General features: G+C 48.2%; 1 pseudogene; it reads left to right on the forward strand.

Annotated features, from left to right (window-relative positions):
• Positions 1 to 285: 285 nt before the first annotated feature.
• Positions 286 to 1,908, forward strand: LOC124700482 (annotated as a pseudogene).
• Positions 1,909 to 10,533: the final 8,625 nt, after the last annotated feature.

The raw sequence follows: 10,533 nt of genomic DNA on the forward strand, positions 1-10,533 counted from the left end.
TCAGGGACTAGTATGGGTATGAGTAGTGGGTTTACTAGTAGCTTAATAGTTGTAAGGGTAGTATCGATATTCTACCTATGTTGTCATGTTGTAGTGGTTAGGTCTATAAAAGCTTATCCTTGTATGCTATTGCAATCAATCAGGAAATATGAACCCTAATGTTATCTTTTATTTCTGCAATTTATCTTTCATTTAGTTCTAGCAATTTATCTCTTTTATCTCGAATTCTACTCAAATTCTTGTTCTTGATGATCCTCTTCCCGTCAGATCCATCGGGATCGTGACATGGTGGCCGACCTGGACGGCACGGTCCTGTGCGGCCGGAGCTCGTTCCCGTACTTCGCGCTCATGGCGTTCGAGACCGGCGGCGTGCTCCGGCTCCTGCTCCTTCTCCTGCTAACGCCGCTCGCGGAGCTCCTCTACTACTACGTGCCCGAGTCGGTCGGCATCCAGGTGCTCATCTTCGCTTCCATGGCCGGCGCCAAGGTGGCCGAAGGGCGTGGCCCGAACTGTGCTGCCCAAGTTCTACTGCTCCGACCTCCACCCGGAGTCGTGGCGCGTGTTCTCCGCCTGCGGCCGCCGGTTCGTGCTCACCGCCAACCCGAGGATCATGGTCTAGGCCTTCCTGAAGGAGTAGATTGGCGCCGACGCCGTGCTCGGCCTCGGCACAGAGCTGGTGGTCTGATGAAACCGTGTCTAGGAGGAACTAGACACTTTTTTGATATAGTAGAAACGGAACTTGACGTGACAATTTCGAAATTCGTTCCTGACATGAATTAAACTCCGGTCGTTGGGTGCGCCACTGCGACCCCAACCAATAGGCTAAGCCCAGGTCCAGAGCTCGTGGTCTGGGGCGGCAGGGCGACGGGGCTCGTTCGTTCCCCCGGTGTGCTCGTCGGCGATAAAAAGGCGGACGCGCTTCGACGGCGTTTGGCGATGCCACGCCAGAGATCGGCCTCGGCGACAGGAAGAGTGACTACCCGTTCATGCTGCTATGCAAGGAGGGGTACGTGGTGCCCCCGACACCGAAGCTGAAGCCCGTGCCGCGCGAGGAGCTGCCCAAGCCAGTGATCTTCCACGACGGACGGATCGTGCAGAAGACGTCCCCGGCGCTCGCGCTGCTCACCGTGCTCTGGATCCCCATTGGGTTCCCGCTCGCATGCCTCGGCATAGCGGCGGGCTCGCTTTTGCCAATGCGCATGGTGTAACACGCCTTCAGCGCGCTCGGCGTGCACGTCACCGTCAAGGGTAACCCGCAGCCACCGACCAGCCGTGAGACTGAACAGAGTGGCGTGCTCTTCATCTGCTCACATCGCACCCTCCTCGACCCCATCTTCCTCTCCACCGCCCTCGGCTGGCCGATCACCGCCGTCACCTACTCGGTGTCACGGCTGTCCGAGCTCCTATCACCGATCCCCACGGTGCGGCTGACCCGTGACCGCGCTGCGGACGCGGCCATGATCCGGCGGCTGCTCCAGGAAGGCGACCTGGTTATCTGTCCCGAGGGAACGACATGTCGGGAGCCGTTCCTGCTGCGGTTCTCGGCTCTATTCGCGGAGCTGACCAACAAGATCGTGCCGGTGGCGATGGAGAATCAGATGAGCATGTTCCACGGCACGACGGCGCGCGGCTGGAAGGGGTTCGACCCCTTCTACTTCTTCATGAACCCGAGCCCGGGCTACGCCGTGACATTCCTCAAAAAGCTCCCCCACGAGTTCACGTGCATTGTGCAAGGGCGGCAAGACGAGCAACGAGGTGGCCAACTACATCCAGAGACTCATTGCATCCACGCTCTCGTATGAGTGCACCAGCTTCACCAGGAAGGACAAGTACAAGGCACTCGTAGGCAACGACGGTTCCGTCACGTCCAAGTCTAGCATCGACAAGAAGAATTTCATGGGTGCCTAGTAAAACGTGAAGGCTAATTAAAAACGATTTTGCTAGTTCTTGAGAATTTACTTAGAACTTAGTTGACTCTAGAACCGTCAAATTTGTACCCTGATTTATGCGCCATGTGTTGCAAGAGTTCTTTCAGAAAGTATTTCGAGCGTTGGATTTATCTCGTGATTCGTGTTGATTTAGGGTTGCAACTTGCAACACAGAGAAGTAAGCTAACTCTCAGAACTCCTAATTTAAAATACGATCACTCCCAATCAAATTAAGGTCATGATAGCTAGAAGAAATGCTCTATGCCCTCCTGACTCCATTGTTGATCTGATATTCTGATGTGTGCTGCTTCATTCGTTCTATGAAGATTGAAAAGTACATAGAACTTTTATTTTAACTTAGGCTCTTTTTGTTTGGGATTTCTGCATGTGTTTTTGGGGTCTAAAAGTAGAAGGCTAAACAAACACCAGCAAATAGTAAAGCACTGGTCAGAAGCAGTGATAGCAAAAGGAGCCGAGCGAGCAACCGAGAGAGAAAGCTAGGTGTACCTGCGAGGTGCTTCTTGAGCTTTTCCCTGCTTCCGAAGTCTGAGTGGATCAAACTACCCTCACTAGCTCTAGGTATTTACAAAATATTGCCACTCCATATAACCCCAACTTGATCGGGCAATCGACCCAAAGGAAACATTCGCGAACCATTTTCCTTTCCTCCTCTCATCTCGTAGCCATGGTGGGATAGGGTTAGGCTTTCACCGCCGCCGCCTTTCTCATCGCTGCCGTCACCATTCCCCATCGCTAGAGTGCAAGCTCTCCTCCCCCGCGTCGTTCATGGCCTCCTCAAACTCGCGCTGTCCTCAAACCGATAGGGCGCACCATGGGTCCATCTCGTTCTCGTCGACTGATACGTCTCAAACGTATCTATAATTTCTTATATTCCATGCTAGTTTTATGATAATACCTACATGTTTTATACACATTATATGTCATTATTATGCGTTTTCCGGAACTAACCTATTGACGAGATGCCGAAGGGCCAGTTGATGTTTTCTGCTGTTTTTGGTTTCAGAAATCCTAGTAAGGAAATATTCTCGGAATCGGACGAAATCAACGCCCAGCATCTTAGGATTGCATGAAGCTTCCAGAACACCCGAGAGCCGCCAGAGGGGGGCCACAGGCCCACCAAACAGTAGGCCGGCGCGGCCAAGGGGGGGCCGCGCCCCCCTGTTGTGTCGTCGCCTCGTTGACCTTCTGACGCCGCCTCTTCGCCTATATAAAGGTCCCTGACCTAAAACACGATACGGAAAAAGCCACGGTACGAGAAACCTTCCAGAGCCGCCGCCATCGCGAAGCCAAGATCTGGGGGACAGGAGTCTCTGTTCCGGCACGCCGCCGGGACGGGGAAGTGCCCCCGGAGGCTTCTCCATCAACACCACCGCCATCTTCATCAACGCTGCTATGTCCCATGAGGAGGGAGTAGTTCTCCATCGAGGCTCGGGGCTGTACCGGTAGCTATGTGGTTCATCTCTCTCCTATGTGCTTCAATACAATAATCTCATGAGCTGCCTTACATGATTGAGATTCATATGATGATGCTTGTAATCTAGATGTCATTATGCTAGTCAAGTGGATTTTACTTATGTGATCTCCGGAGACTCCTTGTCCCACGTGTGTAAAGGTGACAAGTGTGTGCACCGTGTGGGTCTCTTAGGCTATATTTCACAGAATACTTATTCACTGTTATGAATGGCATAGTGAAGTGCTTATTTATATCCCTTTATGATTGCAATGTGTTTTGTATCACAATTTATCTGTGTGCTACTCTTGTGATGTTATTAAAGTAGTTTATTCCTCCTGCACGGTGTAATGGTGACAGTGTGTGCATCGTGTAGTACTTGGCGTAGGCTATGATTGTGATCTCTTGTAGATTATGAAGTTAACTATTGCTATGATAGTGTTGATGTGATCTATGCCTCCTTTCGTAGTGTGAAGGTGACAGTGTGCATGCTATGTTAGTACTTGGTTTGGTTATGTTGATCTGTCATGCACTCTAAGGTTATTTAAATATGAACATTGAATATTGTGGAGCTTGTTAACTCCGGCATTGAGGGTTCGTGTAATCCTACACGCTTAGTGGTGTTCATCATCCAACAAGAGGGTGTAGAGTCTAGCATCTATCTATTTATTCTGTTATGTGATCAATGTTGAGAGTGTCCACTAGTGAAAGTATGATCCCTAGGCCTTGTTCCTAAATACTGCTATCGCCGCTTGTTTACTGTTCTACTGCATGTTTACTTCCTGCAATATTACTACCATCAACTGCACGCCAGCAACCACTTTTCTGGCACCGTACTACTGCTCATATTCATTCATACCACTTGTATTTCACTATCTCTTCGCCGAACTAGTGCACCTATTAGGTGTGTTGGGGACACAAGAGACTTCTTGCTTTGTGGTTGCAGGGTTGCTTGAGAGGGATATCTTTGACCTCTTACTCCCTGAGTTCGATAAACCTTGGGTGATCCACTTAAGGGAAACTTGCTGCTGTTCTACAAACCTCTGCTCTTGGAGGCCCAACACTGTCTACAAGAATAGAAGCACCCGTAGACATCAAGCACTTTTCTGGCGCCGTTGCCGGGGAGGAAAGGGAAAAGGCTCTCATACTCCGGTCCCAGGTAAAGTACTTTTCTGGCGCCGTTGTGTGTGTGCTCGAAGCTATTTCCTTTAGATCCTGCAATTGCATCTTTTTGTTTCTTGTTTACACTAGTTAGGCATAATGGACAACAATGGGCTTCTTATTCTATTTCCTGATTTAAGACATGGATGGTTTGATGCGAAAATTCAAAAACCTATGGAACATATTAGTATGAACGCTTTGAACACCATTGTTGCTAATGATATGGAAAATTATAAGCTTGGGGAAGCTGGCTTTGATGAGCATGATATTTTTAGTCCCCCAAGCATTGAGGAGAAAATTTAATTTGATGATACTTTGCCTCCTATTTATGATGATTATAATGATATTGGTCTTTTAGTACCGCCTGTTATGGAGGATAAATTTGATTATGATTACAATATGCCTCCTATATTTGATGATGAGAATAATAATGATAGCTACTTTGTTGAATTTGCTCCCACTACAACCAATAAAATTGACTATGCTTATGTGGAGGGTAATGATACTTTTATGCATGTGAATAAAGATGTTTTATGTGATACTTATATTGTTGAGTTTGTTCATGATGCCACTGAAAGTTATTATGAGAGAGGAAAATATGGTTGTAGAAATTTTCATGTTACTAAAACACCTCTCTATATGCTGAAATTTTTGAAGTTACTCTTGTTTTATCTTCCTATGCTTGTTACTTTGCTCTTCATGAACTTGTTTATTTACAAGATTCCTATGCATAGGAAGCATGTTAGACTTAAATGTGTTTTGAATTTGCTTCTTGATGCTCTCTTTTGCTTCAACTCTTATTTCTTGGGAGTGCATCATTTAAATTGCTGAGCCAATCTTAATGGCTATAAAGAAAGCACTTCTTGGGAGATAACCCATGTTTTTTTTACTACAGTACTTTGTTTTATATTTGAGTCTTGGAAGTTGTTACTACTGTAGCAACCTCTCCTTATCTTTATTTTATTGCATTGTTGTGCCAAGTAAAGTCTTTGATAGCAAGGTTGATACTAGATTTGGATTTCTGCGCAGAAACAGATTTCTGTCTGTCACGAATCTGGGCAGAATTCTCTGTAGGTAACTCAGAAAAATCTGCCAATTTACGTGCGTGATCCTCAGATATGTACGCAACTTTCATTCAATTTGAGCATTTTCATCTGAGCAAGTCTGATGCCACTTTAAAATTCGTCTTTACGGACTGTTCTGTTTTGACAGATTCTGCCTTTTATTTCGCATTGCCTCTTTTGCTGTGTTGGATGGATTTCTTTGTTCCATTAATGTCCAGTAGCTTTGTGCAATGTACAGAAGTGTTAAGAATGATTGTGTCACCTCTGAACATGTGAATTTTTGATTATGCACTAACCCTCTAATGAGTTTGTTTCGAGTTTGGTGTGGAGGAAGTTTTCAAGGGTCAAGAGAGGAGGATGATATACTATGATCAAGAAGAGTGAAAGCTCTAAGCTTGGGGATGCCCCCGTGGTTCATCCCTGCATATTTCAAGAAGACTCAAGCATCTAAGCTTGGGGATGCCCAAGGCATCCCCTTCTTCATCAACAATTTATCAGGTTTCTTTTCTTGAAACTATATTTTTATTCGGTCACATCTTATGTACTTTACTTGGAGCGTCTGTGTGCTTTTATTTTCGTTTTGTTATTTCCATTCTCTGAATAAATGCTTGTGTGGGAGAGAGACACGCTCCGCTGGTTCATATGAACACATGTGTTCTTAGCTCTTAATGTTCATGGCGAAGGTTGAAACTGCTTCGTTCATTGTTATATGGTTGGAAACAGAAAATGCTGCATGTGGTAGATGCTATAATGTCCTGAATAACTTGATACTTGGCAATTGTTGTGCTCATATAGATCATGTTTGGAGACCGATGGCGTCCGCGGAACGTCCATCTTCTTAGGCGCCATCTCCTCAGAGCGCACATCGCCGGAACCTGCCACCTTCTTCGGCGCCCTTTCCCCATCACACACATCGACGGAGCACTGGGCATCACCGGAGACATCGTCGTCCATGACGGGCAACGACGGTGAGGGAGCTTGGGGAAACACCTCAAGCGGCGGCAGCGACAGGCATCCAAGACCCTCAACCACCACGGCAGGGTCACGCAACTCTTCGCAGGGAGGGCGAGAAGCCAACGCAGGCTTGCGGAAGCGACGAGCACGACGCATCTGCCCACCAACGGCTGGGTCTGACCTGCGGCGAGCGAGGGCGGCTGCAGCAAGCACGGCGGCGGGTTCCGGAGGCAAAGATGTTGGCTCGGCGGACAGGATTGCCTGAGGCCCGAACGCCTCCACGACGAGGGCAGCGGAGCAAGCACGGGGCGGGGAAGACGAGGTGAGGCCGGCGCTTGACGCGGCAGAGGCAGAGACGACCGGCGGAGGGAGAACAGGGCGGCGGCGGCGGCGTGACATCCACCGTCGCCTCCAAGGCCGCTGCTCCGTGGGCAGCCCCATCAGCTACATGCCGCACACGGGGAGCGGGCCAGCGGTCGTGGAGGGCGAGGACGGGCGGTCGACGACGATCTGCAACGGGGACGAGCTCCGGCGGCGCACGAGGACAAGCTCCGGCGGCGGACCAGCGCGAGGAGGCGGTGGTGTCCCTGGCTCGGTTTGCGATGTCGTTGTTGTGCGCCATGGTGGGAAGGCGCTAGAAGAGCTCTACGGCGGCCTCTCTCCTGCAGCTGTGGCTCTTGGTGTTGAGGAAGGTTGGGTGCAGGTGGGTCGGGGTAACCGCCCTGGTCATGAGCCATTGTCGTTGCTTCGCAAGGAAGGTCTTGAGCGCAGCCTCGCCTTCAAGCGTTGGGCTCGTGGGAGATGCTTCCGATGCCTCGAGCGTGGCCACCAAGTCGGCTCATGTCGTGAGCCCTTCAGATGCATTCGCTGCCGTCGTCCTGGTCATCGAGAGCGTTTCTGTCGTGCGCGCTTTCCGGCCGCTCGTTCTCGCTCTCCGGACACTCGTGCCCGCTCTCCGGATGCTCATGCTCCTCTCCAACGGAGCCACTCTCCGTCCGCTCAGCTTCGTCGTCCCTCGTCGTCCCGAAGTTGGGCTGAGGTCGTGTCCCAGTCGCCGTTATGTGCAGCGGTGCCGCCAAGTCCCCCTCCTAGGTGTTGCGGGGAGTTCAAGGTCGACTTCAGTTTGGACTCCGTATTTCAGTCACAGGTTGCGTTGATGCGCTTGGAGCTCCTTCAGCTGGTTGACGTCCGCATCGAGGAGGTTGTCCGTCCCCTTCGTGAGGAGGTGGCAACGCTTAAGCGGTTGTTGGCACACGATGGTGTTGCTATGGAGCCGACGGATGCGCATGCTTTGGTTCCGCCCGATTCCGCCGAGCGAATTCGTCTGTTGTTGAGGATGAGCATCTCTACGGTTGTTTCTCTCCTCGTGGTAGTTTCTCTCCTTGTGCTGGTGCGAGCTCGACAGTCACGGCTCCGACGGATGTTGACGCTGCAGTCTTGTTTGGTGGTGTGCTTACGCCTCCTCCCGTCGAGGAAGTGAGGTCTGGCTCACACGAGCTCTCGGATGTGGCTTCTCCACCATGTCAGACACTTGCCTTTAAGAAGTGTGGTGATGTTGACGCTTCAGTCACTCCCTCAGCTGAATCCGACGGACAGGTGGTTCATATTGATGATACGGTTGCTAAGTCGGGGGTGTTGCCAATGGTGCCCGGAGCTATCGTTGCCAGAGAGGTTTCCGAGTTTCTCGCCACCTTGGCCGTTGCCTTTCAGGGATCAGCGGTTGGTTGACGGGTGCCTCTCATTGCCGTGGCCTGTCTTTTTCGACGCGGTGTTGGAGTGTCGTGTTAAGTGTTTGTTGGGGTCGCATTGTGGTCTATGTGGGTGTGTTGTTTCTGTGGGCTTGACTTGGTTGTTGTAGGTTTTTGCCCGATTTTCTCCTAAAAACCGGGCACCTTCTTCTTAATTAATGGATGAGGCAAAGCTTTTGCCTCCGTTTCAAAAAAAAAATAGATCATGTTTAAGCTCTTGCATCATGTACTTTGTACCCATTAATGAAGAACTACATAGAGTTTGTTAAAATTTGGTTTGCATGATTGGTCTCTCTAAGTCTAGATATTTTCTGGTTAAGGTGTTTGAACAACAAGGAAGACGATGTAAAGTCTTATAATGCTTACAATATGTTCATATGTGAGTCTTGTCTGCACCGTTTTATACTTGTGTTTGCTTCAAACAACCTTGCTAGCCTAGCCTTGTATTGAGAGGAATTCTTCTCGTGCATCCAAATCCTTGAGCCAAAAACTATGCCATTTGTGTCCACCATACCTACCTACTACATGGTATTTCCTGCCATTCCAAGCAAATACTTCATGTGCTACCTTTAAATAATTCAAAAGCTATTGTCTCTTATTTGTGTCAATGTTTTATAGCTCATGAGGAAGTATGTGGTGTTTATCTTTCGATCTTGTCATTTACTTCGGACAGACTTTCACCAATGTACTAGTGGCATATCCGCTTATCCAATAATTTTGCAAAAAGAGCTGGCAATGGGGTTCCGAGCCCCAATTAATTAACTTGCATTAATAATTCTCTTCACATGTTTTGCTCTGATTCATCAGTAAGCAACTTAATTTTGCAAATAGACACTCCTTCATGGTATGTGATTGTTGGAAGGCACCCGAGGATTCGGTTAGCCATGGCTTGTGTAAGCAAAAGGTTGGGAGGAGTGTCATCTAAAAAATAAAAACTAAACTAAAGTACATGTGTAAACAAAAGAGAAGAGGGATGATCTACCTTGCTGGTAGAGATAACGTCCTTCATGGGAGCCGCTCTTGAAAGTCTGGTTGATAAGGTAGTTAGAGTACCCATTACCATTCGTTGACAACAACAAACACCTCTCAAAACTTTACTTTTATGCTCTCTATATGATTTCAAAACTTGAAAAGCTCTAGCACATGATTTAATCCCTGCTTCCCTCTGCGAAGGGTCTATCTTCTACTTTATTGTTGAGTCAGTTTACCTACTTCTTTCTATCTTAGAAGCAAACATTTGTGTCAACTGTGTGCATTGATTCTTACATGTTTACCTATTGCACTTGTTATATTGCTTTATGTTGACAATTATCCATGAGATATACATGTTCAAGTTGAAAGCAACTGCTGAAACTTAATCATCCTTTGTGTTGCTTCAATACCTTCTACTAAGAATTTATTGCTTTATGAGTTAACTCTTATGCAAGACTTATTGATGCTTGTCTTGAAAGTACTATTCATGAAAAGTCTTTGCTATATGATTCAGTTGTTTACTCATTGTCTTCATCATTGCTTTGAATCGCTGCATTTATCTCATATGCTTTACAATAATGTTGATCAAGATTATGTTGGTAGCATGTCACTTAAGAAATTATCATTGTTATCGTTTACCTACTCGAGGGCGAGTAGGAACTAAGCTTGGGGATGCTTGATACGTCTCAAACGTATCTATAATTTCTTATGTTCTATGCTAGTTTTATGACAATACCTACATGTTTTATACACATTATATGTCATTATTATGCGTTTTCCGGAACTAACCTATTGACGAGATGCCGAAGGGCCAGTTGCTGTTTTCTGTTGTTTTTGGTTTCAGAAATCCTAGTAAGGAAATATTCTCGGAATCGGACGAAATCAACGCCCAGCATCTTAGGATTGCATGAAGCTTCCAGAACACCCGAGAGCCGCCAGAGGGGGGCCACAGGCCCACCAAACAGTAGGACGGCGCGGCCAAGGGGCGGCCCGCGCCCCCCTGTTGTGTCGTCGCCTCGTTGACCTTTTGACGCAACCTCTTCGCCTATATAAAGGTCCCTGACCTAAAACACGATACGGAAAAAGGCACGGTACGAGAAACCTTCCAGAGCCGCCGCCATCGCGAAGCCAAGATCTGGGGGACAGGAGTCTCTGTTCCGGCACGCCGCCGGGACGGGGAAGTGCCCCCGGAAGGCTTCTCCATCAACACCACCGCCAACTTCATCAACGCTGCT

Source organism: Lolium rigidum, chromosome 3, assembly GCF_022539505.1.
Source record: "Lolium rigidum isolate FL_2022 chromosome 3, APGP_CSIRO_Lrig_0.1, whole genome shotgun sequence".
NCBI lineage: Eukaryota > Viridiplantae > Streptophyta > Magnoliopsida > Poales > Poaceae > Lolium > Lolium rigidum.